The 26,833-nt window shown below is 38.5% G+C and overlaps 1 pseudogene; it reads right to left on the reverse strand.

The window, feature by feature from the left end:
- Positions 1 to 1,685: 1,685 nt before the first annotated feature.
- The window catches only part of LOC149197119 (ubiquitin carboxyl-terminal hydrolase 6-like), a 181,098-nt pseudogene continuing 155,950 nt past the window's right edge, over positions 1,686 to 26,833 (reverse strand).

Genomic DNA, 26,833 nt, shown 5'->3' on the forward strand with positions numbered 1-26,833 from the left:
TTCATTTCTTTTTGCAAAGTATTCCTTGTCATACATTGAATAGCAACATGTTTGGTTGGTTCTTGTGGTACAACCAAATTTTAATTGGTATTCGTTCTTGTGTTTCAATACTTTGTTTCTTTTTGTTGTAAGAAGACTCATTGAACATATTTAAGAATGTATATTTTAATCAACGATATAATATTCTCATCATTTAGTCTTTATTTGCAAATAACATAACTTTTGAACCATAATGCAATCATAATGATTAGGATAAGTATGTTAGGATGAAATGAAGTGATATGAAGAGTGATCATAAATGGATGTCCCTACCCCACCCCACCCCACCCCACCCCGACCCCAAACTAAAGGTGTTTACAATTTATTTTTTTTAAATGAGAAAGGAAATATGGTGAAGTATTTTCCAAAAACTATAATTTCAGTATTTAAGGAATTCTATGATTAAAGGCTAGAAAACAACATACCTTTACTTACCTAGGAAGTGGACAAACTGTGCATATGTAGAGAAGTTGTAGCTGCTGCTGGATCATGGAATAGAATGTAGAATTACATCTTCTTCTTGGTTGCATAAATGTTGGATGAGGTGGCGAATTTGGATTTTCTATTTCTGCTGCTAAATATGATGTATCTGTTACAAAATGCTGAAATCAGATAGCCTTCACTTGCTACAAATCCCAATTGTACAATTATAGTCATGCGAATAAATGTGTTGTTTTCGAGCATGAAGAGAAGTCATTGGATTATCGTCCATTAATGAATGTTGTTAACCAATGCGAGGTAAAATCACCATTAATGTCAACAAGCGCCAAGGTACCTAGCATGTACATCTTGCAAAGTGCGAATAGATGAGCTAATGTCGAGCCACTTCCAAGGTCCAACAATCAAGGGATATTGATGTATTCCCATGATTGTCAGCGAGAGAACTTGTCATTGATGCATACAAGCCTCAAGGTACTAATAAGGACTCTAGCCTTGAACCTAGATAATGTGATGATATCGATAGGCCAATACTTGTTAGAAGCGAGGCATTAATGAATCCCCCTTCATCTAACGCGAGTATGGAATAATGATTTTGGAAGGACTATGGATGGAAAATTTGTATTAAGCGGGATTTAATGTTCAAGGAAAATGAAAAGAGGGTAAACAAGTGAAAGGAAAGAAAATGGAAAAATCAACATGTAAGTGATTTGAATGTCTCTATTAATGGGTTAATGAATGGAAATTATGGAAAACGTGAATGGAAAATATAAATGGAAACATGCGACTCTTGCAAGGAAAATGGTGACGACGATGTTTAGCAAAAAATGCTTGAATATCTTGTGAGTTTGGAGAGGAAAAATGAAGGATTTATGAATGAAAGAAATGGATTTAATTGGTTCATGTTTCTTGAAATTGGTCATAGAAAACCAATCATGCATAATTGGCTTCCTTCAATTCTCCAATTGTCGTGGAACTTGAAAACAAACATGGCATTAACATTGCAATAAAATGTAAGTGTATTTAAAGAGAAGTGATCAATTTATTTTTGATACATATGATAGTAAAACAGGTTCATGACATGTATTTGCTTCAAATTATCAGAATTGCGATAATAAGTCCAATTTCTAAAAGGATGATATGCACAATTTCTTTTGTCATAGCATTTCACAAAGATCAAGAAATATTATTTGCAAATGCTTAATGATTCATGCAAAACAATCCTTAATCAAACATTCATCAATTGATCCTGTAGATAAAGTGCCCTTACAGTTTTTCTTCTTTCCTGCATCATACTTGAAGACATAACATTAGATAAAACCAATAAAAAAAAATTGAGCATGATTTCTACAATGTAAAAACTCAATCTTAATGAAATTCGATTTGTAATTAAGTTTAGTTAAGGTGAGCTATTGCGCTTTTATTCAATTGTTTTTGTTTGGTGTTTTATGATTTTTTTATTAATTTTTTTCTTGCTTCGATAGGCGTGTAAATGAACCATCACAACAACTTTTTCTCAATTTTCTCTAGGCATTAAATGAATTTCACATCAATTTTTATGACAAATTTTAAAAAAAATAATAAAACATACAATCTAAAAATTAATGAAATATTTACAAAACTAAAAAGTAAAATAGATGTACATAAAAAGAAAAACATATGTACTAACTAAAATATATATACAAACAAACATAACAAAAATCATAGTAAAATTTGTAACATAAATGTACAAATGTTATTAAAAACACTTCATTAAAAAAAGCATAAAAAATCATAACAAAACATTAAAACATAACATATAACATTCTAAAAAAACAGAACGTAAAAAAATAAAACATAACAAAAAACTACGTAATAAAAAAAATGAAATTTGCCATGTATAAAGTGTTTCCATATGTGAAAAAAAAAAGTCGAACTTGTAGAAAAGCATTGAAGCGTTTTGAAAACGAACCGTGGTTTTGACTACACAACATTTGAAGAATGGAGAGGTGTTGTTGGAGTGGTTCCTTCAACTTCTTACGTAGCCCATCAGAGCATAAATCTAGAACATCCAACTCTAAAGGATAATTTACTACCTTCTGGTTTGATTCTCTTTTCAAAAAGAATCATACAAACTGTATAGTTGAATAATTTGGTAAGGTGTTAATGCGAGATTCCTTCAAATACATTGCACTGCAGCCTAATGTATAAGACACCTTCCCCAGTTCAGACTTCAGACCATGTTTCAGTCCTTCATGCAAATGGTTGACCTGATGAGAAATGTGACATTTTAACGAGTATACCAACTTTGTCTCCAAACTTTTCCTCGCCACTTTCAGCACATCGAATCTTGCTTGTAAGCTCAATCCAAAATAAAGACTTCATAGATTCACTCAAATCTAGGGACTTGAGAGATTGTGATAATGTATAGATAAGTTGAGTGTAGCATTCCTCTACATCCTGTTGCATAAATTTACCATTATGTTGCTAGGAAAACTAAGGATACTTCTTTCTCAGCATCATCCAAAATTGCATAGGAGTGACAGCTCGAGTGCTTCTATCCAACTCACCAAATAAATTACTAGTAGCCACAGTTAAAAAATGAGATGAAGGGTCTAAATCATTGCTCCTCCTAGAATATGTGTACTTTTCTAATGCTAACTTCAACTCTGGAACTGAATCTAAACATTGTACAGTTGAATTCAATATAGCATGTATTGCCCAAATTGAATAAACCAACTATGTGGCCCATAGATGCAACCTGTTCTCCTTTAAAAAAACGTTTTTATGCCCATGATTGCATTCGTTACATGATTGGGTGGCCACTTCATCTGACATTCCACATTTATAATCCCCATATGAAACAAACAACTTCCTGCGAAATGAATGCACCCAAAAAGCAAATTGTATTTGAGCTGCGATAACGAGAATGAAACCCTTGCTTTCTATCTTGACACACCTCGATCACTCAGCTAACTGATCCCACGCCTAATCTAAAACACCACTAAAACTTACCAATCAAATGTGGGTATAACCAATCTCAAAATATGACCCCAACGCTACTCTACAATAACCAAAACTCCAAACTAAATGATGACATTGCTAGGGTGGCTTTAACTAGGAAACGGTGAGTGTAAATGCGTGAGGATTTGTAGGCAATTGAAACTGCCACAAATCAGAGCAACCAGATTTGTTTTTAGCTGAGATTCTCTTACCATTATTGCCAAGATTCAACTTTGTGGCCAAAACAAACTTCACGTTCAAGCCTTTGAGTGTTATCTTGGTGGAGACACCTCCTATAGATAAAGTAAACTAATATGATCCTTTCATGGCCACAACTAAAGAAACTATCTATTTGTGCATTAAATCGAAAAACCAATTTTTATGCGATTTGCAAAATAAGGCTCCAAAGAACCCCGAAAATATCTCAAATGGTTATGAATTTGAGAAAATGTCTCATGGATAATACAGTTGACCCTATTATGAAGGAAACCCATGTTTTATTGTTTTGAAATTCATTTCCAGTTGCCCATAAAGTGCATTTTAAAATGATTGGTCAAAACTGTTACGTATTTGGCCTCTGTTTTGGTGAGGAAATCAATTTCTTCTAGAACGAATGCTAGATCTGGAGATTTGGAGATATAAAGGAAGAAAATACTTTGGAAATAAATAAATAAATGAACCATAGCATAGACCTCAGCCACAACAAGGTTCTTGGAAATTGGCCCAGCACTAACATGGGCATATCGTGTTGTTCTAGTTTGTTCCATTGATTCTTTTGCAGGAAAGGTTCTTTGAAGTATTGCTTGGAGAGTCACAATAAGTATTCACATTAACTAAGCCTCTCTTGGGCTTCCCTGACATAGATATTCTAGAACATGGAGGAGAGGGTGAAACAGATTTCATGATAGAATTCGTGGTTTCAAAGGAGTTGCCACTATAATTTCAGGTAAATCCATAGTTGAAGAACTCAGAGGGAGAAGATCACTATTGGATAGAGTAGGAAGATAGATCATTTAAGTGCAACAAATCTCTAGCTCAATCTTCTGAAGTTATTTCCCAATAATATGGATCTTATAACCAAGTGAATTTCGTTAATCATTAGATGATGGGAGCGCGACTTGAATCGCTTTTGCGCCAGACTAATGAGAATCGTTGAGTGTATGAAAGGATTGTTGTTGTAATCAAATAGTGATAGAAAGCTTTCGATTGCTCAACAAATCCTTTGTTTAAACAACATTTCAAGAGGTAAATAATTGTGATTTTATGCTGATTGCTTATAACACTGCCCATTTTTCGAAGATAAATGCATCAAATCAGATCAAATTCAAAGCAAGATTTTTTTTTATATGATGAATTTTGAATTTATATACTAAGCTAACGTATTTCATTTTTTTTTTACAGGTCGCACGAGAACCTAAATTGTCATTTTTTTTGGAAAGAAGAATTAATATTTTTATTTAAAAATTTACATTTCCCTTATTCAAAAACAATTTTCTTTTAATGAAAATCTAACATGATTTTATTTATTTATTTATTAAAAATATTTTTGTCAAATTAATAAAATGAAAGAAAATAAATACAATCTGAAAACTCTAAATTCTAAATAAAATTGCAATCAAGCTTGATTTTATTTCCCTATTTTATCCTACTTGAAAGAAAAAAAAAATATTTTTTTATTTTTCGTAAGTATATGAATGTTTCCAATGGAGCCATTTACAGAGTAGACTTTCTAAAATGCTCATATCCAAATTTGCGAAATGTACCTGATTGTGCATGAAGACATGAAAAATCGTTTTAACCTTTAGATTTGCCACAAACATCACCTGAAGAATGGATGAATGTCGTGGCGCAATCGCATTTCGATACCATTCCTCACTGTAGTCCTTATGCTCCAAAGAACGTTTAATTTGCATTCTAGATCCTTTGTCCATAAATGGTTAGCATCAAAAAAGAGAAATATATATATATATATATATATATATATATATATATATATATATATTATAAAAATGATATGCAACTAAATGATTTATGCATCTACATGCTTTAATCATGCATTTAGGAAAAAAAAAACTGAAAAATGAACTATAGACTGAAAGCTAGTTCCTATGCACACTTCCCCAGAAAATACACCAAAATGTTGAGGCAAATTAATTACCTATCATTTAATTGTCAATTTGGGTGTTTCGTAAAACTTGAAAATCGTGCGTGCACTGTATATGCTAGAAATTAACTCCCAATTTAGATCAATCTAACTATGAAACCAAATAATGAAAAACCAAATTCACCTATTTTAATTCAACAATCAATTTGAAAGGAATTATAGTATAGTGCGCGGAATCGAAATCTTAATCTACCACACTTGTAGGAATTTAAATCTTAATCTACCACAGTTGGAGGAATTGAAAAGCACACCACTCTTTCAGAAATGAAATTGCATAAAATGAAATCTACTCTAAGGGATCATGTGTGCATTATCAAATCAGGATCTTATGAAATGAATAATCCAACCCACATGAAATGAAATGAAAGAAAAAACAATCATTCTTAACCTCTCACATAGGAAGAGATATGAAAGAAAATAAAAACAATCACCTTTAACCTCTCACACAGGAACATATATGAAAGTAATAAATCTTAATCTATGAAAGCAATAAATCTTAATCTATGAAAAACAATAATCTCACACATTATAGGTGGCCAATCCTAAAGCATGAGAGATGGCAAGTTGAGAGGCTCCTAGTGCAAGCATTACCAATCAAGTTAAACATCACTCATGAGCATGGTGCTAAATCTAAATTCCATTCAAAACATGAGTAATATTAAATTTGCACCTGAGTATCTCCAACTTTACACATACCTTTGAAAGGAAGAGGCTCTCCTATTTATACAGAAAAATAAGAATCTACCTCATTAATGCAGGTCCACTATTCTCTCCTTAGATCCCTAGAAAATTACAATTCAAATAGGTAATGATGGGACACACAATATCATAGAGTTACAACTCAAATAGGTAATGATGAGACACATATCCTCTTTGACCTTTATCCAAATCTCCTTCCATATCTTGAAGGGAATTCGAATTTGAAAATTGGAGGCAACATAAGGGTGCCTTGGAAGCTTCCAAATGACCTATACATGTCATGAAACTCAAGTCACTTTTAAGTATTAGCAAGTATATGTCATTTTTCTAAGATTTAACCATAAATTCACTTAAAATACTAGAAATCATTATCTTTTGGAAAACACAAATGGAACCTATATAATTATGAAAATGGAGGCTAATGAAAGGTTATATGGTCATGAAGTTGCAACATGTGAGTGACATGGTGGCGATAAAGGTGAACGTGGATGATATTTTGAATACATTTTGGAGGCTCTACAGTAATTTCCTCGACTCTAACTCAATTTTATGGTTCAGTGCATGTCTTGGTGGTAATAATTTCGACAATTTGTTAGGCATCATATCTACATACTTGGCCAATGCATTGAAAATATTGGGTAGAATAGGCATTCCCACTCCATCAACATCCTTAACCTCCCTGATAATTGTCGCATATGTCTCAACATCCAAATCATGCATCACGCTACCCATACTTAGTGAAGACACATATTTCACCTTCATTTCCCTACATTGTTGGTGAGTAGGAACATATGTGTGTCTCCCATCAATATAATATCAACATAAAACGACACAAAAGTTGCCCCTTTTCCCTTCAGAAAATCATGCCCTAATATCATGTCAAAGTATGCCAATCTGCAATTTGAACCGACACACTTTAGCCCTTGAGTTCATTGCCTTGACTTCCACTTCCTTGGGAGTAAGCTCCAACCCAACTTCTTTCACTATGCTTGCCATCATAAAATTGCTAGTTGCTCCTATTTCCAACAAATCTTGGATGGCTCTACCATGAATCTCCAAATCAAGAAACCCCAAATTGTGCAGCCAACACTTCTTTTTTTCTTCTTCTGGAGTACACCTACCAACTGTTGGCTTCTTTTTTTCTTCTTCCGAAGTACACCTATATTATTATTACAGTCTTTCTCTTTTTATTATTAAATCGTTATGTGCAGAAAACATAACAATACAATGCAAAAATACCAATCAAGAGACCAACAACAATATTTCATCAAATTAAACTTTCATTATCATTTTCAATCTTTTTACAATATGTTATAGTCGAGAGGTTGCCCCTACTAGGGTGTAAGACTCTACCTAAACCCTTAACCAATTGCTACATTCCACCCGAATTACAATGCGTTACGACTTTCGAAAGGGTGGGCACATACCCTTTTACCTATCTAACTCATGTTTCCTCTATACAACCTGAGCTGTAAACACTGCTCGCCATGCGACCAACACATGACCCGTGGCCCTCGCACTGTCACCCGCCTATGCTAGTTGTTGTTATTGACTTCGGTTGGTGTCTTGTTCCTCCAAGTAACTCACACCATGTACTTATATGCATGCTCCACTTATGTTCATGAATCATCATGTCTCTTGAGGTGTCAGCCGCTCCAAGCAAACCTGCCCACCAATGTTAACAAACCTATTTTTTATGTGCATGAGTCAGCTCATCGCAATTCTTCTGCCCATCCACCATATGAGTCGACCCATGGCAACACTTTTTCTCATATGCACTCAACATGCCCACTATGATCTAAAGGTGTGTCATCACACTCGTTCGTTTGACACACGCTCAGGTGTGGGCGCCCTGCCTGGGCGTCCACCTCTGGTCATGCGCTCCCTTGTATTATTTTATTGAAACTCATTGCTACACAAAAATATCGTCACCATGATTATTTGCAGTCAGTATGGGTCTATCATCACTTGTACTATCCTCCTAAGCAAGTCTCAGACCTCAGCACTTCAAGTCAAGCTTTGAAAATGGGAGAAAGACATTAAAAATCAATGTAACTCTGGTTCTGCACTTTCTCTCACTGTCACCTACGGTCCCGCACCTTCTGTTTACAAAAATTGTGGACCTACCCACTTTGTCCCTAACGGTGTGGGTGCAGACCCCTGTGAAAGTCAAAAGGCGCAAGTTTTATCTTTAAAAACTCACTTTGGGTTAATTCTAGAGGATTCTAGAAGGAATTTTGACGTGGATTTTTCGCTCTGAGGTGGTTCATGCATCCCAAAAGAGAAGGAAATAATCCCTTGATGAGAGGAGCTATCGCTTTGAAGGAGGACCTAGTAACCTCCCTCCATTGCACTATAAATACAGGCATTGGGCTGGTTGCTAGGGAGGTTATAAGCTAAACATTTTTGAGGGTAAATGCTGGTGAAATCAAGACTTCCTAGTTGAGCTTAAGAGGAGAGATCACATACCTTTTTGGCTTCATTGGGGAGTGAGTGAAACTTGTCAAAGTAGAGGAGACTTCTTGCTGGACCCTGGGAGGAGCTTGTACAACGTCAAGGCACAGGTTGTAAAGTTCTTCTTCTTTTGAATTAATACAATCAAACTCATTTTTCTCAACAAGTATCTCATGTTATTTGTTTCATGGACTCCTTGACTTTCATGTTGACTATGTTTTATGATATTGGTTTTTCAGGTGCTATTTAATTTGTTTGCCTTGTTTGGGTTTGCATATTCACGACAAAGGAGCTCATTTGGATCAAAGGAGCGAGGGCATCCACAAACTTGCGTTGGACCTAAGGTAGGCCCTAAAAACACTTGCTTGCCATTGTTTATTAAAGCATATTTAGAGAAAGATAGTGTTTGGTTGGTTTGCTTGTCATTAGGTCTTTTTTAGATTCTAGGAAGGTCTATCTTGTCCGCAAGATCAACTTATTCCATGTGACAAAATGGCGACCATACTAGGGAAGAAGAAAGGAAATAAGAAGAACAAACAGACAAAAATTCAAAGGAGAAACCTGAAAAATCAGAATCCAATGATGAAAAGCGCAAACCTCGTTATCCTTGTCTCATTTGTGATGATGAAAATTTTACATGAGACTACCCTCATCATGCAGAGGTTGCGAAGATTGTCAAAGGTTCCCAAACTCCTTCTATTTTGAAGGATCCTTTTCCAGCTCAAGACAGTAAGATGATAGGTTCGTCCTTGAGTGCCAACGAAGAACCCATACTTATGATGTCCCATGTTAGGATTGCGACTCGATCACAAGATTATGGTAGTAAAAGTCCTATTGATGGTAAAGAAGAAGAATCTTCTCATTCTAATCCATCAACCTCAGCTCCCGGTTCCGATCCACTACAGATCAAGAAACCTAATCCAGACTTGGTAATCAAACCGCCCGCCAAGGGTATACTTCAAAAGTCATATTTCAATCCACATGCGAGAGCGGCTCAGAATTATAACATTGTTGAGGATTTAGCTGTTTCACCCTCAACAAAATCGGCTTTGGAAGTGCTGCAATCATGTCCAGCACAACGTAAATTACTTTTGTCGGCTATAGGAGCTGTTGACATTCAGGATTCGAACCTAATAATTTTCGATCTAGAAAATAGTACACCATGTTTGCCTCATCAAATGGCTTTCCAGATTTCAGTGATAGTAAAAAACAGGCCTATTCATCGGACTGTAATTGATGAGGGAGCCTCAACGTGTATTATATCGATACAGTGTTGGAGATCGCTTGGTTCTCCTTCGCTAAATCAATCCCCGATGATTCTAAAGGCCTTTGATGGCCGTGGGTTTCATCCTTTTGGCATTTTATAGGATTTTTCTATAGGAGTTGAAGGAAAAACTGTTAGTCTAGATGTGGAGGTGGTTGATGCCCCTCTAGATTACAACCTTCTCTTGGGTTGAAGTTGGTCTTACACTATGACAGCGGTCGTTTCATCGGTCTTTCGAGTAATAAAGTTTCCAAATAATGGAAAGATCATAACAATAGACCAACTGGATTACTTTTCATCCGACCCAGCCTCTTCTGAGAGTATTCAACATGTCAGTAAAACGACTATCCCATATAAGGATGTTGGAGTAGGATTAGTTAAAGATGTCGGTTTACTGGGAAATTTTCCTTTTCCTTCGATCAACGCATCATCTTCATTTGCAACTATTCATATGATCACATCAGACATCATTATTTATGATGATCCTTGGATCGTTCCTTCTGAATCTGAGATAGACTCATTTGGTAATGCCATGCCTTTGAGTCCATATGAAATTGCCTATGAAGCTGTGCAGTCGTTTGCTGACCCATCTTCAACCGAAAATGACTTAATGAATGTGGTTCGTGAGGAATCACTTTTCACATCAACCTCGGATTTAATCACGTTTTCTAAACTTGTTCACTCTGATGAGAAAATTCGTGAAATCCTATGTGTAGATGATTTACCATGGGAAGATCTCCATCACAGATCTTTTTTTTTACCCGAGGATGGTCATTTTGAAAATGATTTCTAATCAATTTTTACAACTGAATATGTCAAGGAACTTCATAATCTAATGAAACATCCCGATTCAGAGTTAAATTTGGAAACATCTCTCGAACTATTCCTATTGACATTTCGGTTAAGCCTGGAATTGTTGAGAATATATAAGGCCCTATTTCAAGAATTCTGCGACGTGTTTGCCCGGTCCTATGAGGAAATGCTAGGAATTGATCCCGCGATTGTTGTTCATGAGATCAAGACTTACCCAGACGCTAAACCCGTCTGGCAACGTTTGCATCAGATTCATTCATGAAAAGCTGCTGCAATTAAAGCAGAAGTTGAAAATTTATTGAAAGCAGGTTTCATTTATCTGATCCCGTTAACGGATTGGGTATCGAATATTGTTCTGGTTAACAAAAAGCAGGGAACAATAAGAATATGCATCGATTATAGGGACATTAATCGAGCCTATCCAAAGGACAATTACCCAACTCCCTATATCGATCAAATCATTGATGATTGTGCCGGCAGCGAAATATTATCCTTCATGGACGGTTTTTCCGGATACAATCAAATCAATATTCTACCTGCCGATCAACCAAAAATGGCTTTCATTTGTCCATGGAGGACATTTTCTTATTGCAAGTTACCTTTTGGGCTTAAGAATGCCGGAGCAACTTTTCAAAGGGCCATGTCTTATGCGTTTCATGACATAAATCACATTGTGCAACCCTATCTCGATGACTTGCCTACTCATTCATTACATCGAGCTGATCACCTCGTCCATTTACGAGCAACCTTTATGAGGTGTAGGCATTATCGGATTCGGTTGAACCCACAAAAATGTGTCTTCCGTATAGAAACGGGTCGATTGCTGGGGTTTGTAGTTTCGAAAGCTGGCATTCGTGTTGGTCCCTCGAAGGTCGAAGCTATCATCAAATTGTCTCCTCCTTCGAGTCTTCGCCAACTCCAAAGTTTGCAGGGGAAAGCAAACTTTTTACGACTGTTCATTCCTAACTACGCTGAGGTTACAAAGGGTTTTACCCGGTTGTTGAAACAGAATACTCTATTCTATTGGGATGAGATAGCTCAGAAATATTTTGATGCACTCAAACACGTGTTGACCCATGCACCGTTGTTGCATCCTCCCAACTACAAACAGGATTACTTCTTGTATCTCGCTGCCTCTCATTCCACCATTGGAATGGTCTTAGTTCAGGAAGATGAATTCGGAACTGAACATGTGATATATTACCTTAGTCGAACTTTAAATCCAACTGAGCTAAAATACTCACATGTGGAGAAATTGGCATTGGCAGTTGTTCAAGTTGTCCAACGTTTTCGTCACTACATTTTACTATGTACAACTACAATAATTTCGGATTGCAACCCTATGATCTACATTTTGACCAAGCAATTGCTAGGGGTCAAGTACTCTAAATGGATCGTTATCCTGCAGGAGTTCGACTTGGAATTTGAGAAATCCAAGTCTAAGAAATCTTTAGTTTTTGCGGAGTTAATGTGTGACTTCCCGCGTGCTGATGTGGAAACTGTGGCAGAGGAGCCCATTGTGGACGAATCCTTATTTCTAATCAGCACTTTAGATCCGTGGTATGGGGATATCATCGTTTATCTCCAGACCCAATCCTTTCAGCCAGAAATTTCAAGGTAAGAACGTCGAAAAAATCGATTCTAGTCCCAACAATTCAGGATTATTGGAGATACTCTTTATTGCCGTGGGGCAGACTCTATTTTTCGACGTTTCTTAACTCACGAGGAAGCTGAAAGGGTTCTAAATGAATATCACTCTAGAGCGTGTGGCAGTCATATGTCTGGGTATGCCACAGCCCAAAAGATATTGCGCGCTGGCTACTTCTAGCCGTATTTATTTAAAGATTGTATTACGGCGGTCCGAAAATTCCACAACTGCCAAATTTTTGATCGAAAGATGCGCGCTCCACCTACTTCTCTCCACCCTATAATTGCCGTTGGTCCTTTTTCCAAATAGGGTATCGATTTTATTACATGTAACCCTCACTCGGCCGAGGGGCATGCGTATATCATCCTTGCGGTAGATTATTTTACCAAGTGGGCCGAGGCGATGCCTACATTTGAGGCAGATGGCAAAACAACTGCAGTTTTCATGTTCAATCATATAATTGCTAGGTTTGGTGTCCCGCAAGCGATAATCACTGATCAAGGGCGTCATTTTCGAAACGTTATGATGACCGAACTTGCAGGCCAGCTTGGTTTACGTCACGATAGTTCAACCCCTTATTATCCACAAGCTAATGGTCTGGTTGAATCCATCAACAAAGTTTTAGTCATCATGATCCGATGAATCATTGGGATTCATCAGTCAAATTGGCATAACATGCTATTTTCAGCGCTTTGGGCGTACCGAACTTCAGTAAAAACATCAACAGGGTTCACTCCTTTCAATCTAGTCTATGGTTTGGAAGCTGTGTTACCCATTGAATGCAAAATCCCGTCACTGCAAATGGCCATCGAGTTACTTCCAACCACTTCTGAAGAGGAAAAGCGTTTGTTATACTTGGCTCAATTAGATGAGAATCGACGTGATGCTGCATTGGCGATCGAGACTAACGCAAAACACATGAAAGCTCAGTATGATCGAAATGTGACCCCTCGAAATTTTTCGGAAGGAGATCTAATCTTAGTTTACGATCAAGCTAATGATAAATTAGGCGCTGGAAAATTCATTCCTATGTGGCATGGTCCCTATGTTGTCAAGCGAAAGCTAGCAAAAGGGGCCTATGAATTGGTAGACTTTGACTGGGACTCTTTGGGTAAACCCAGAAATGGTCTTTACTTTAATAGGTATTATGCTTAAAGAATGGGTATGGAGATTTTTAGTTAGGATAGTTTTTCTTTCTAGCTGGTGTGTTTTATTTTAAACAACGTGCTTAGCTTAGAGAGTGTTTTTTCGTCATTATTCCTACTTATATTGGTTTTACTCTTGATATTGCAGATGTCGATGCCTCTCAAAACATACATTGGTTTCGCTGATGGTGCTTGTCGTAATACACAGAACATTTCTTCTGCAACTTGGGTTATCTATTTGCCCTCTAACGAGTTAGTATCTACGCATGGGGTAAGCCTCGTTCAAACAACGAACAACATTGCCGAGTATAGTGCAGTGATTGAGTTATTATCTGAACCTATTTCATTTGGGATTCGAAGTTTGATAGTGAGGTTAGATTCCGAACTCGTTGTATTACAGCTTAATAGAGTCTATGCCATTAGAAATCTAGTGTTATTAAGATTATTTTTGAGAATGTGTCTCTTGGAACGTGAATTTGATTATATTGAATATCAACATATTCCAAGATCTTTAAATACATTAGCAGATGCAATTGCTTCGCGAATGTTAAATAGACATTTGCAATAATCATACATGTAAATTTAAAACCATTCCATAACATGATTTACAAGATAAGCCGGTAATAATGATATATATAGGAGTGTGTCAAAAATACATCGTCTTCGATCATAGGTTGAAAAACACCTTATGATCGGAAAAAATGATAAGTACAAAAAACAAAAATGTCACATGTGCTCACAATAGGCGATCATCCTATCACTGGTGATGATCTCTATAAGAAACCATTGCACTAGCTACCTTGCAAAGGAACCTCCTAAAAGGTCCCGGGACCCCAATCACATAGCGCTGAAGTCGACAAGGAATGTCATCTATAGTGGTCTCCGGAATATCTCCTGTCAAGCGCTCAAGATGACCCTCCAACTCGGCCAAAACCTCTACTGATTCGTCCTGTGGGGCTGGCGCAGGTGCAACTGTATATTTCCTCTCGTAAGGCCGGAGAGCGGCTGGTCGTTGTGGACCCACATCTGCATTTCAAACTTTTACTATCAGTTTTGAGACGATGGAAAAATAATAAAAAAATTAAATTAGGAAAAATGTTGAAAATGATTTTACCTGAGTCATCCCACTGCTCTCTTGGTGGAAGAGCCATGTCTGGGTCACCACGAAAATCTATCCCAGCATAAGGGAAGTTCTGAATAGAAAAGACCTGGTTTTCTAGCCATTGGAAATACTCATGTTTGAATCGAACAACCTCTGTCCTCTCGTCCGGGTGACGCACCATAACTGCGACCCATCGCATCAGTTTGGGCTCTAGAGGGAGCCCAGCTCCAAAAGTAAGTTGCTGCAGGATCAGCATAGGAACCCTCTCCAGGCCAAAACTCACAACCAAAACCCCATAACCAAAGGTATTTAGTTGTCCGTTTTTGGCCCTGGTCAGTTGGCCTTTCAGGTTGGCCAACACAGCATCGCACCAGTTGGAGATGGTGCCTCGGAAGCAAACAACTGCCATACGCATCTGGGATCCGGTGGTAATATGTAATGCGACAACCCCGCAGAGACTGGTGACAGTAAATGCAATCACCATGAGTTCAGGACGTGATATGGTCTTTATGTCTATCCCTTTGTCTCTAGCCTGGTTGTTGCAGTACTCTAGCCTGAGGCTATCGACAAATTGGCCACCTGCCCTAGCCACAAACAGAGTCAAGTCTTCGCCTCTCTTAGGCAAACCAGTCAAGAAATATATGTCCGCCGGCTCGATTTCGAGCTAGTGGCTGCCAATAAAGAAGCATTGGTCCTATATGCTCCATCTGTCAACCAGCCACTGTAAGAAATCCACCTGAGCCCTCATGCCAGGAATGGCCTAGAATTTGTACAAGCTGCACGCCCTCAAAGCATTAAGTGAAGGTTGATGATTCCATGTGGCGGAATCCACGTCCTCGTGCTCTCGTTCACGCCAATCTAGCATGATGTACTCTCTGCATCAAGTATAAGGATAAATTAAATTACTAGAAATTACCTTGATTGGTCCATTTTTTAGAATTTTTCGGTTAAAAACCCTTGTGACAGGGACCGCACCCTCCGGGTTAGACACAGTGCGTGGGACCACACCTTGTCTACATGGAAGGTGCAAACCCCGAGCTTTTTAAAAATGGAGAAAAAGTCGGGGTCCGCAGGCCAACAGTGGTAAACCTGCGGGCCCCTGCGCACGGGTTTTATGCCTAAAAACCCTCCCAAAAATGAAATAAATGACTAAAACAAAAATTGAAACGGTTAAAAGTGAAGAGTAGGATGATGTGGATTACCTGGAGAAGATGGTGTTCGATTCCGACAGTTGGATTTTCCGCAATCTTCACGGGAAGTTTTCTCAGCAAAAGCACTATTTTCTCACCCAAACTCAAACGGTAAAAATGAATTGACGAAGGCCCTTTTTATAAGTTTTTTGAGTAAATAAATTGCAAATTTGTTTATGTTTCACTTTGGAAAGGTATTTTTGCGACATTTTTATCCATTTCAAACAGGTATGAGTAATGTTTGTGTTTTTGTGCAGAATAAAGGATTATTCAGGCGAAATCTATCATTTTCAACGGAAAAACATTTAGAGTCACCTTTAAGCTCTTTTCTGACTCCTGAAACATGAGAAGATTTCCGAGTGTTTCTTTTAAACTCGTTAAAACGGAATTAAAAGACGGTCCACTTACAACTCTTTTCCGACCGTAAAAACATGAAGAGATTGTCGGATTTTTGTCGTTTCAAATTCGATATCGGTTATAAAACGACATGTCATTGATCGCTTTTTTACTTTTTCGAATCAACGGCACTAATGACGAAAAGTACTCCTTGGTCGTAAAAGATCAATCGGTTCTCTCAAGTATTATTTTATACTTTTTTGGGCTTGGGAGACACAAATTTACGAAAAAGGTCAACCCTGGAGTCTTCTTAAGTTTTTTTAGACTCTAAAATTGAAAAACGTCGAGTTTCTCCTATACTAGACTCGTTAAAATTTCACAGTAAAGGACCTGTTCAATTACAAATAGGAACGAACCACTCCTTCTTAGGGTTGGAATTTAAACTAAGTTGGACTCATCCGAAGGATGAGCTTATAATCAAGCAAATGTTATCCTCCTCAAGCTTGGAAAAAATAAAGAGGTACTTGCCAGAAATGGTGGGGGAAAAGAGAGAAAAATGAGCCTGTTTGTCATACTTCGTAACCACTCTTGAACACGACACTTTTATTCACATGGGTTGGGAAATCCTTTTCCTAAAAGTTGATCAAACCACATTGAAAGTCTTCAGCCAGTTTCTGGGTATTAACTTTGGTTCAATTGTCACCAAACCATCTGTCGTGTCATTATGTGTTCAAGAGGTCACTGCCAATAAGCCATTCATCTGCAAAATATTTGTCATCCATCTTGACCATCCTTGAGTCAGTCCTTGCAACTAAATTTCTTCAACTTGATCTATGATTTCGTGTTGTGGGCTTGCCTACAGCGGATCGCTTTCTATCAACATGAGCTCATTATCTAGAAAGATGATCTAGAAATCGTCAGTACCTTGAGATCTGCATGCCTCAATGGCAGGTTTCTCACCTTTGACGACAGGTTGCATCATTGACCTTCGATCAAAGGATTCCATGACATGTTCGACATCAACACATTTATTCACATCTCATGGATTGTACTAGGTACTTTGGGAGCCATTGACATCACTGGTGGTTTCTCTCACACTTGTTAACAGTTTACATCATTGACTGGTAATCAAGTGGTTTCTACCATGTTCGACATCAACACATTCATTCGCATGGATAGAATTGTACTATTTCAGGAAGTAGAAATGAAGACCCTGGATCTAGTTTCCACAATCACAGGTGCGAGGAATTTTGTATTCATTATATAATGGACTATTCATAAACAGATGGCTGCGTCCAACTGTTTCCACCTGAGTCTATACTTGTGATGTTTTACAAGATCATTCCTATATCAGAGCAGTAGTTAGTTTTTCTAGTCCGTTTTGACCTGAGTATGGGAATGCCTACCTCAGCGATGATATGATATCATATATATATCTTGCATTGAATGTTTTTACACGTTCCAACCGGGCTCTCCACAAGATGATCCTTGAAATGGTAAAGTACTTCACTCTTCCTAAATGATCAATGAAATCCTCATCTACTACAGACTTCGCACTTTAGGGGGAAATCTGTTACACAAAAATATCGTCACCATGATTATTTGCAGTCAGTATGGGTCTATCATCACTTGTATTGTCCTCCTAAGCAAGTCTCAGACCTCAGCTCTTCAAGTCAAGCTTTGAAAATGGGAGAAAGACATTAAAAATCAATGTAACTCTGGTTCCGCACTTTTTCTCACTGTCACCTACTGTCCCGCACCTTCTGTTTACAAAAACTGTGGACCTACCCGCTCTGTCCCTAACGGTGTGGGTGTGGACCCCTGTGAAAGTCAAAAGGCGCAAGTTTTATCTTAAAAAACTCACTTTGGGTTAATTCTAGAGGATTCTAGAAGGAATTTTGACGTGGATTGTTCGCTCTGAGGTGGTTCATGCATCCCAAAAGAGAAGGAGCTAATCCCTTGATGAGAGGAGCTATCCCTTTGAAGGAGGGCTTTATCCCTTTGAAGGAGGACCTAGTAACCAACCTCCATTGTACTATAAATACAGGCATTGGGTTGGTTTCTAGGGAGGTTAGAAGCTGAACATTTTTTAGGGTAAATGCTGGTGAAATCAAGACTTCCTAGTTGAGCTTAAGAGGAGAGATCACATACTTTTTTGGCTTCATTGGGGAGTGAGTGAAACTTGTCAAAGTAGAGGAGACTTCTTGCTGGACCCTGGGAGGAGCTTGTACAACGTCAAGGCACAGGTTGTAAAGTTCTTCTTGTTTTGAATTAATACAATCAAACTCATTTTTCTCAACAAGTATCTCATGTTATTTGTTTCATGGACTCCTTGACTTTCATGTTGAATATGTTTTATGATATTGGCTTTTCAGGTGCTATTTAATTTGTTTGCCTTGTTTGTGTTTGCAGATTCGCGACAAAGGAGCTCATTTGGATCAAAGGAGCGAGGGCATCCACAAACTTGCGTTGGACCTAATGTAGGCCCTAAAACCACTTGTTTGCCATTGTTTATTAAAGCATATTTAGAGAAAGATAATGTCTAGTTGGTTTGCTTGTCATTAGGTCTTCTTTAGATTCTAGGAAGGTCTATCTTATCCGCAAGATCGACTTATTCCATGTGACACTCATATATCGCTATAATCAGTCTTTGCCTTTGCATGTTTCTTTTAACCGAACATCCATCAGGGGCACTCTCCATCCACACACCTTTAACTAAACACGAGTTGGGAGGGCACCCACCACTACGTCTAGACGTATATCATGGGTGCACCTATACCTGCAACTTGCCTAAGTGTCATGAGCACCCGGTTGGGTGCCTGACTCATGCAATGGAGGTGATGCCGACTTGGGGTCCTGGAACCTTGGCTCACAATTTTTCAAGCCATAAATTAAGCCTGAATTCAAACTAAGACAACTTGACAAACGAAACGAAATTATCCAAAATAAAATGATATCCCAATTTAAAATTAGTTATGAATATCATATCAATTTAAACTTAAAATATCCCTGTTAGTGCCTAAATCTACCTCAGATTGAGAAAGGTAGGATCTAAGATAACATCAAACCACACTTAACCTAGTAGCTAGCCCTACCAGGTCGGGAGAGGGCTCTCTCCTGGTTAATCTCAGCAAAATATGATTGATGAGGGCTTGAGATGACTAATATGCTGACTAGTTTTAGGCTAGGTATATGTGTAAATGAGTTTGATTGAATATAATGATGTTTTGTTGGCTCAAATGGAAAGGCAGATTTTGGGTGCAGGGAATGAGGCTTAGTTCTGCAAATATCTCAATGGGGCAAGGTAGGAAACTGATTTTGGCACTTCAATTTGAATGAGATGGAGAGATTAGACAGGTGAGGAGTTGAAGAGGGCAAGAAAACTCAGGGATCCTCTTCAAACAACTGAAAACATCAAAACACTAAAGCAAACCGTAGGTAGAGCACTGCAATTTCAATAGATTCTATCTTTTCCCTTGTTTGATTTAGTTAAGAAGAAACAAGATAGATAATGGCATACATAACACATAAGTAATTCACAATTACAGAAGAAAGCACTATACCAAAACAAAATTCCACATGAATCCCAAAGAGTGCTGCAAACCTTGGTCTCTATTCCTTAGCCAAAATTGTTGATATGAGTATACAATGAAGCTCCAAGCTTTCTCAAAAGTCCAACCATGCTAATGACTAAAAAAAAGTAGATATAGGCAATAAATAACTCATCCTAGCCTCTAGGGGTCGAGCTCATAAGTTTATGAGCTGTTCCAATAAATTCTAAATTGAGAACTAAAAAGTAGGCAGTGGAATAACTTGCCTGTAAAAACTAGGGAATTGATTCATTTAGTTGCAAACTACCTTTTCATGGATGAATCTACCTCTACGAGTGAAAATTAGCATAATTACATAAAAATCCATCAAGTCACATTAAATTACATCATGACTTTGACAATTAGAAGGAAGAAAAGTCAAACTATCAAGAAACTAGGTAAAAACAGAGTTTTTTGGGCCAAATGAGAAAAATTCCTCCAATGCGCCGCGCTGATTTCCCTATGTGTAGCACCTTTTTTCAGCTGATTTTGGAGGCCTTTCGGGTGTCCAAATTTGCTCCAACTATGCTTGTTGGAAAGGTTTTCCTATATACTTTCCAGAACAAGTCGAATTTCTAAACTTTCCCTCCATTTGCCCCTCCAAAACTGAGTTATCCCAACACTGCTTCCTGTGTGTCCAAAAAGGGGAAGAAAGGTCATTTTTGAGGTATTTTTGACCTTTTTGGAAGCTCAAAACCTGTCAAAATTTCTTGTCCATTTGTGAGAATTCATATTTTCCATGGCAATCCAAAAATGCTGAGTTTTCCTCAGAAGGAGGTCCCTAGCAAAAGTGCGTGCTAGGTGGCGCGGTGCATCAGGTATAAAAACCTGTTTTTAGGCCAAAAATTTCAAAATTGCAAAACGTGTCCCAAATTTCTTGAAATTTGGGCTGAGTGTCCTTCATTAGGTGCTGTGTTGGGCCATGGAAGCCTCAGCCAAGATCTGGAGTCTATCTTGCTCTTTTCGCTTCCTCTATGCTTTCTTCAACTTGGCCTTCAAAATCTTGATTCTAGCTTTGCACACCTTGTTTCTCGCCAATCAGTGGTAGACCATGTGCCTCAACATCATTTTTTCTCTATTGGCCTTCTCTAGCATCTTTTCCAAGTGCATGTTTGTAACCTCGAGCCAAGATCTACGATCAGCTTGAATTTCCCTTTCAAGTGTTGTCAATTTGGTTTTCTTCCTCTTGGTAGCTTGTCAGTTTTTCTTTATGTTTTTGAGCTACATGGATGAGTAGGACTGATGAGGGGAGGATTTTATACTAACTGTAGGGTTTTTGGGAATGAAATGGTTTAGGGTATAATATGTAGGGATTAAGGATATTTGATTAGGGTTTGGGATATTAATATTATGGATTTAGGGTTTGTAGTTTAGGGATATGAGGAATATGGAAAGGATAAATATAAATGAAAAGGGAGGGACAAAATGAAGTGAGGGAGTGAGGGAATGAGTAAGTGAGAATGATGGGAGTGGGATTTAGCAGCAAAAAATGCAATTTATAAACCCTATGCAATGTTTTTTCATCAAACTGCAAGGAGCTAGGGTTTCAATATTTCCCTATTAAATCACCAAGAAGACTGAGACAAACTCATGCATTGAGCATATTGGAGTGTGAACTTACTTGGGAAATGAGGAATTTACAATTTTGGGAGCTTTGGAGGAAGATTTGAATGATTTTAGACCTTGAAGTCATGTGCGCCGCGCTGCCTCAATGCGTCGCGCCCGTTATAAAAATACACCACAAATCACTGCCCAATGCACCATGCTGGCTCAATGCACCACACCTCTTTAACTTTTACAAGGGTCCGCATCTTTACCACGTGGAAGGTGTGGTGAGGTAAGATGCGGGACCGTAGGTAAGACAAAGAGAAAGTGCGGAGCACCAATTCTGTGTGTAGCGCCTTATTGCAGACCCGTTTTGGAGGCCTTTTTGGTGTCCAAATTGGGCATACGATACCTTGTTGGAAATATTATTCCGTCTACTTTCCAAAAAAAAACTTGAATTTTTCGATTTAGAGTTCATTTGCCCTATCAAGGTCAAATCTCCCAATACTGCTCAAAATGTGCAAAATGAGGCTGCCTAAAGGTAGAGTGCTATTGTAGTTAACTTTTGAATTTCTTCTCCAACTCCAAATTTAGCACATGATAGCTCATTGGAAAGATCTTTCTGTCTAGTTATCACATCACTCATCAAGGAAGTCATTTGGTTAACCACGCTAGGAGAAATTTTGATTTTCCCAAGGTCACATCAGAGGTGCATCAATTCTCTTGAAGCAAATGTAGTTTTGACATTTCTCTAAAACCATGAAACCTGTGTAAAAATTGAAGGAGGTTTTTCTTCCATGGCCTATTTTCGACAAAAAACTCTCTTAGTTTTCCCAAATTCATCTTTTCTTTCTCAGAAACATCATTGGAGTAAAACCTATCCCGATATGTGGAATAGGGGACTTGCCGAAATGAAGTGAAATGAAGGGGATAAAGGGCTTCTAAATCCTTGAGAAAATCTTGGGAAGTAGGGAGGGATGTTAGGAAGTAGGGGAAAGTGGGATTTCAAAGATTGAGTGAGGGGAAGGGGTCCAAAAGGGCAAAACATAGGCCTAGCCTAGAAAATTGTCAAATTGTAGCAAGAAACTAGGGCTTGCGAGAAAATGACAAATTTGATACGGATTTAAACATGAACACAACAAAATACAGAGATAACCATATACAAAAAGATGCAGCGGAAATAATACTTCATTTCATTAATGGAAAATACTGAAATATGCTTACAACTAGAAATGGAAATAAACCAGCCAGGGCAATGGTAGCTTATCTCTAAGAAGAGATGTGGCGGCTACATGCCTTTGAACTTTGTTACAATCAGGATCGAAGGCCTATCTATTATTGATAAACAATGGAAAAACCCTCCACATCCCAAAATCTAACCCTAGAAGATGAAACACCAAATTGTGGGCCCCATTTGGGTAAATTGGTAGATCAATTTCCCGAGGTTGTAACTTTGGTATACGATCTCCGTTTGACGCGTACAATAGCTCGTCAGAAAGATATATCCGAGAAATAACACTTTGGGAAAGGCAACTTGTTATAGACATTTTTGTGCCTTACAGCTATAAGCATGAAATGTCCATAAACCAAGGGATCCTAAGTCCCTAAAAGATGTTGTTCCAGCTGCTAAAGAAACAAGGTCAACAAATTACAGCTTCTCCCAGAAGTTCTCCACCAGAAACTGCTCAAAACTAGTCAAATCAGGATCAATTCAGATGCTCCACTAGCTTCTTGCGTTGCAAAGCACCCAAATACACTGGCTAGGTGCGGTTCAACGCAGGTGAATGCACTACCAGGGTGCGTAAAGCGGGAAATGACAAATGGAAAAGTCATTCAACGAGGTGGAAAGACTATGGAAGCTTCCAAAATCTTCTCCACTGACACTTGTCTCACTGAATTCGACCAGTGATGAGTAAGAGGCTCTCAGTCTCCAAGTGGAAGCAAGAACTGACAGAGAGAAGCCACAAGTCAAAACATAAGCTGACTCATCCTCTTTGCAAACATCTATATATGGATCCCTCATCCAAGAGATCCGGAGGTTGGAATTTTGTACTTTGCAGAGAATTGTTGTTGGTTTTGAGATTGAGATTAGTGCATTGGGTGATTTATGCTTTGTTGGAGGTGAGGAAGGGATTCCTTTGCTGGGAGGTAGATGCTGGATCGAGACTCACTTGGTTGTATCTCCTCTTGGACTTTCTTATTATATCAATAAAACTATTTGAGTTTCTCCTACATGCTTGTGTATCAACGATGTTTTGTTATATTTGCATGTTTAGCTTAAATCTGATCCTAAGCTATTTATGAATGTAAATCCATGTCTTTGTGTAGTTTTCCTCTTCTGTGATCTTGCAGGAACTTGGTGAAGCTGGGCGAGTAAGGGAGCAGGTAGCGGGAAGCAAACAAAGAGGAGAGCGATTGGATCAACAAACTAGCGCAAGACACAGGTTAGTTCATCCTTCCTCTTTGTTTACATTTCGTAAAGAAGAATACGAAAATAGTTTTCCTTGTTTGTTGCTAAGGAACTGTCACACCTTAGAGTGGGATAGAGGCATTTTTAATAGATACCTTTCCCAACAACAAATGGTGACTCTGCTGGGGATCGTGTCTTGTTAGTTTATTTGTGTTTCTATTGTTGTTCCTCTCATAAACCCAGGAGTGCCGAATCAAACTGCATTTGCCATTTACAAATGCAAGGTAGAGATCTGTTACTCTAGTCCATTCACTGGGCCTGTTTATGATCTGAACAGTTGATCCACAAATGCTCTAATTTCCCTTTGTGATAGCTCTTAGTCCTCCTTTAAATCATCCCTCTGATTGTACCTTACTGATTGCTTTTATCCGGCCAAAAACCATAGATTAAACTGCAAACCGTGACCCAGAACCCAGAGACAATTCTCGTTTCTGCTTCAGCGCAGGCTCTGTGAAGAGGTTCTGCATTTCAATGCAGGTCCCGAGAAGGCTACCTGCGCTGAAATTCAGTTTCTCTGTGCAACAGGTGCGTTGATTAGCCTTTGCCCTGTGCAGCTGAGGTTCTTTTCTTCATTTTGTTCAGTTTTGCCTCTGATTTTTGCATCCTGTTATCAGTGTGTGTACCTATCTGAAAACCCATTTTCTTTGCCTTAATTCCTCCTCAGTTGTATAAAAGAAACTGTAATTGTTTTTTGTGTATTTGTTACGTCATTTACAGTTTCCCATTGCAAAAGTAAACTGATCATACTGTCGCCCTTAGATCTAGACCTGTCGTAAGTGTCATTTTGATCTTAGGAGTAAGTTTGTTTGCTGTTGACAGTTGATTACACTTTTACTTTTGTCTTTTGGTTTGAATTTGTGAATTTCTAGTGTCGAAACAAGTGTTTACTTCAAAATCACAAAGTGTCGTAATCTTCTCTACCTTTTGATTTCGAAAAGAAACTTGTTTGTGTTTTCACTTGAAATCGAATTCAAATTTGTACAATAACTTTCTTTTTAGGCATCAATATTAAGAAAGTGAAAAACAAATACATGCACAAGTGCATTTGCATATTGACAGTTTGTATGGTTTAATTTAGGAAAAGTGCATTTACAGTGTGCTCTTTGCTCTTTGAGAAAAGATTGTGTCTTTCTTTTCCCCTTGTAGCTAGGATTTTCATTGTTGAAAAGAGATAAAAGCTTGCTTATCATCTTTAGACTGCATTTAGGAATTACATCTACATCTCGTGGTGATCCAAAAAGGAAAACTTCTAAGAAAGATCAACCTAAAATAAATTGAATGAACTTAACAACTCTTTGTAACTTAACGCACAACATTTAGGTCTAGGCTAGAGACGTGTTTCGACGTCATAAAGCCTGGTAACTGTTGTCCTCACTGTTGGTTGGGTGATTCCTCCACTGTGAGACGATAAGTGCCAGTATGGATTGTGCTCCCACGTACCATCGAGTATATATTGGGAGACCCCTATAGGCATAAAATCTTTATCCATAGGAAACCGTGTCGGCCGCCCTACTGATCGCAATGCACTGAACATAGCATTCGGGAAGATTGACCGCCCGTACCCGAAAAAGTATTTTGCGGTTTTGCGATTGGTTTGGCACACCCTCTACCTAGATCTCCAGAGAAGTCCCTTTCGTTCCTTTTCAGACTCCTTAACGGAAAAGGTCCATCTGAGCACTTGTCACTTCAGGCTCATTAAAAATCGAAGGGGACTAGAGTCATCTTTTGTTTTTTCTCGACTCTTTAAAACTGAAAAAGAAAAGTTGTGTCTAAGCGTGTTAAAATTTATTTTAAACGGAATATTCATACCCTTTTCCTGCGTTGATCTTTAGGTTGAGATAATGGAGCCTACCAACCAAGGAATTCCCCTTGGTGGAAATCCTAGTCCCTTCTCCTCTTGGGGAGATGTTGGTGCGCCCCCTATGGCCACATTGTCGCTTCCAGGACTGACAATTGGCTTGCCAGTATGGCTCTTCTCAACCAATGTCGTTCAAAACACCACTATTCCTGAACAGTCGAATCAGCAATTAGACGAGTCGAGAGTTACCCATCAGCCTTCTACTTCCTCTAATTTTTCCTCTCCTCCTTCCTCTTCTCTTGATGGAGCTGGTAAAAACCAAGTTCCTAAGGAGAAGAAGGAAAAGAAGAAGAAAGAGAAAAAGAAGAAGGAGCCAAAGGCAAATAAGGGAAAACAAGTGCCGTCTAATGAAAGTCCACACACAGCACTGACCAGGCCTAAATCACCATGTGTCATTTGTAGAGGAGACCACTTTCACAGAGATTGTCACTGTATCCCCTAGATACTAAGGGACTGGTCTCCTTGTTTGCACAATCCGGTGTCATCAACCTCTGGAGACCATGTTGAAATCACACCGTCAACTAGTGAAACTGAAGCCCCAGGACAAAAAGGGAAAGCTAGATTTCCATGTAGACTGTGCGAAGGCGACCATGCCCTCCATCGTTGTCCCTTCTTAGACGAGGCTAGAAGAGTTTTGGACGATCGCCCAGTTTCACCGTTACGACTTCCTCCTGGATACAAAAAACTCTTGCCAAGTCCGTCACTAGTTGAGAATCCAGCTGACCCGCTCAAGTGGTCAGCTGAAGCGTCTATCATTGAAGATAAACCAACTGAATCCATACCAGACGAAAGTCAAAAGGTCGAGGCGGCAGTTGACCCGGTCTTGCCTTCAAAGGTTTTATCTTCGAATGATACAGTCACTAAAGAGGATAAGGATGACACCGTCCAAATTCTCTTCATCAACACAGACTCCGACGAACACGGGGGCAATCCACCCATTCATTTATCGCAGGAAGGAAGTTCGTCAGAGCCATACCCGGCCGTCTACTCGGTCCCACCTCCAAGCAACCTAGTTGTATCCTTCGACTGGAATCAACTAGGCAGACCCCGTTTTCCAGCAAACATACCATTCCGAATTATCATTCAAATATATAGA

The sequence above is a fragment of the Pinus tabuliformis genome, chromosome 2_2, assembly GCF_031772625.1.
Source record: "Pinus tabuliformis cultivar Carrire ecotype Pingquan chromosome 2_2, CPIR1, whole genome shotgun sequence".
Classification (NCBI taxonomy): domain Eukaryota; kingdom Viridiplantae; phylum Streptophyta; class Pinopsida; order Pinales; family Pinaceae; genus Pinus; species Pinus tabuliformis.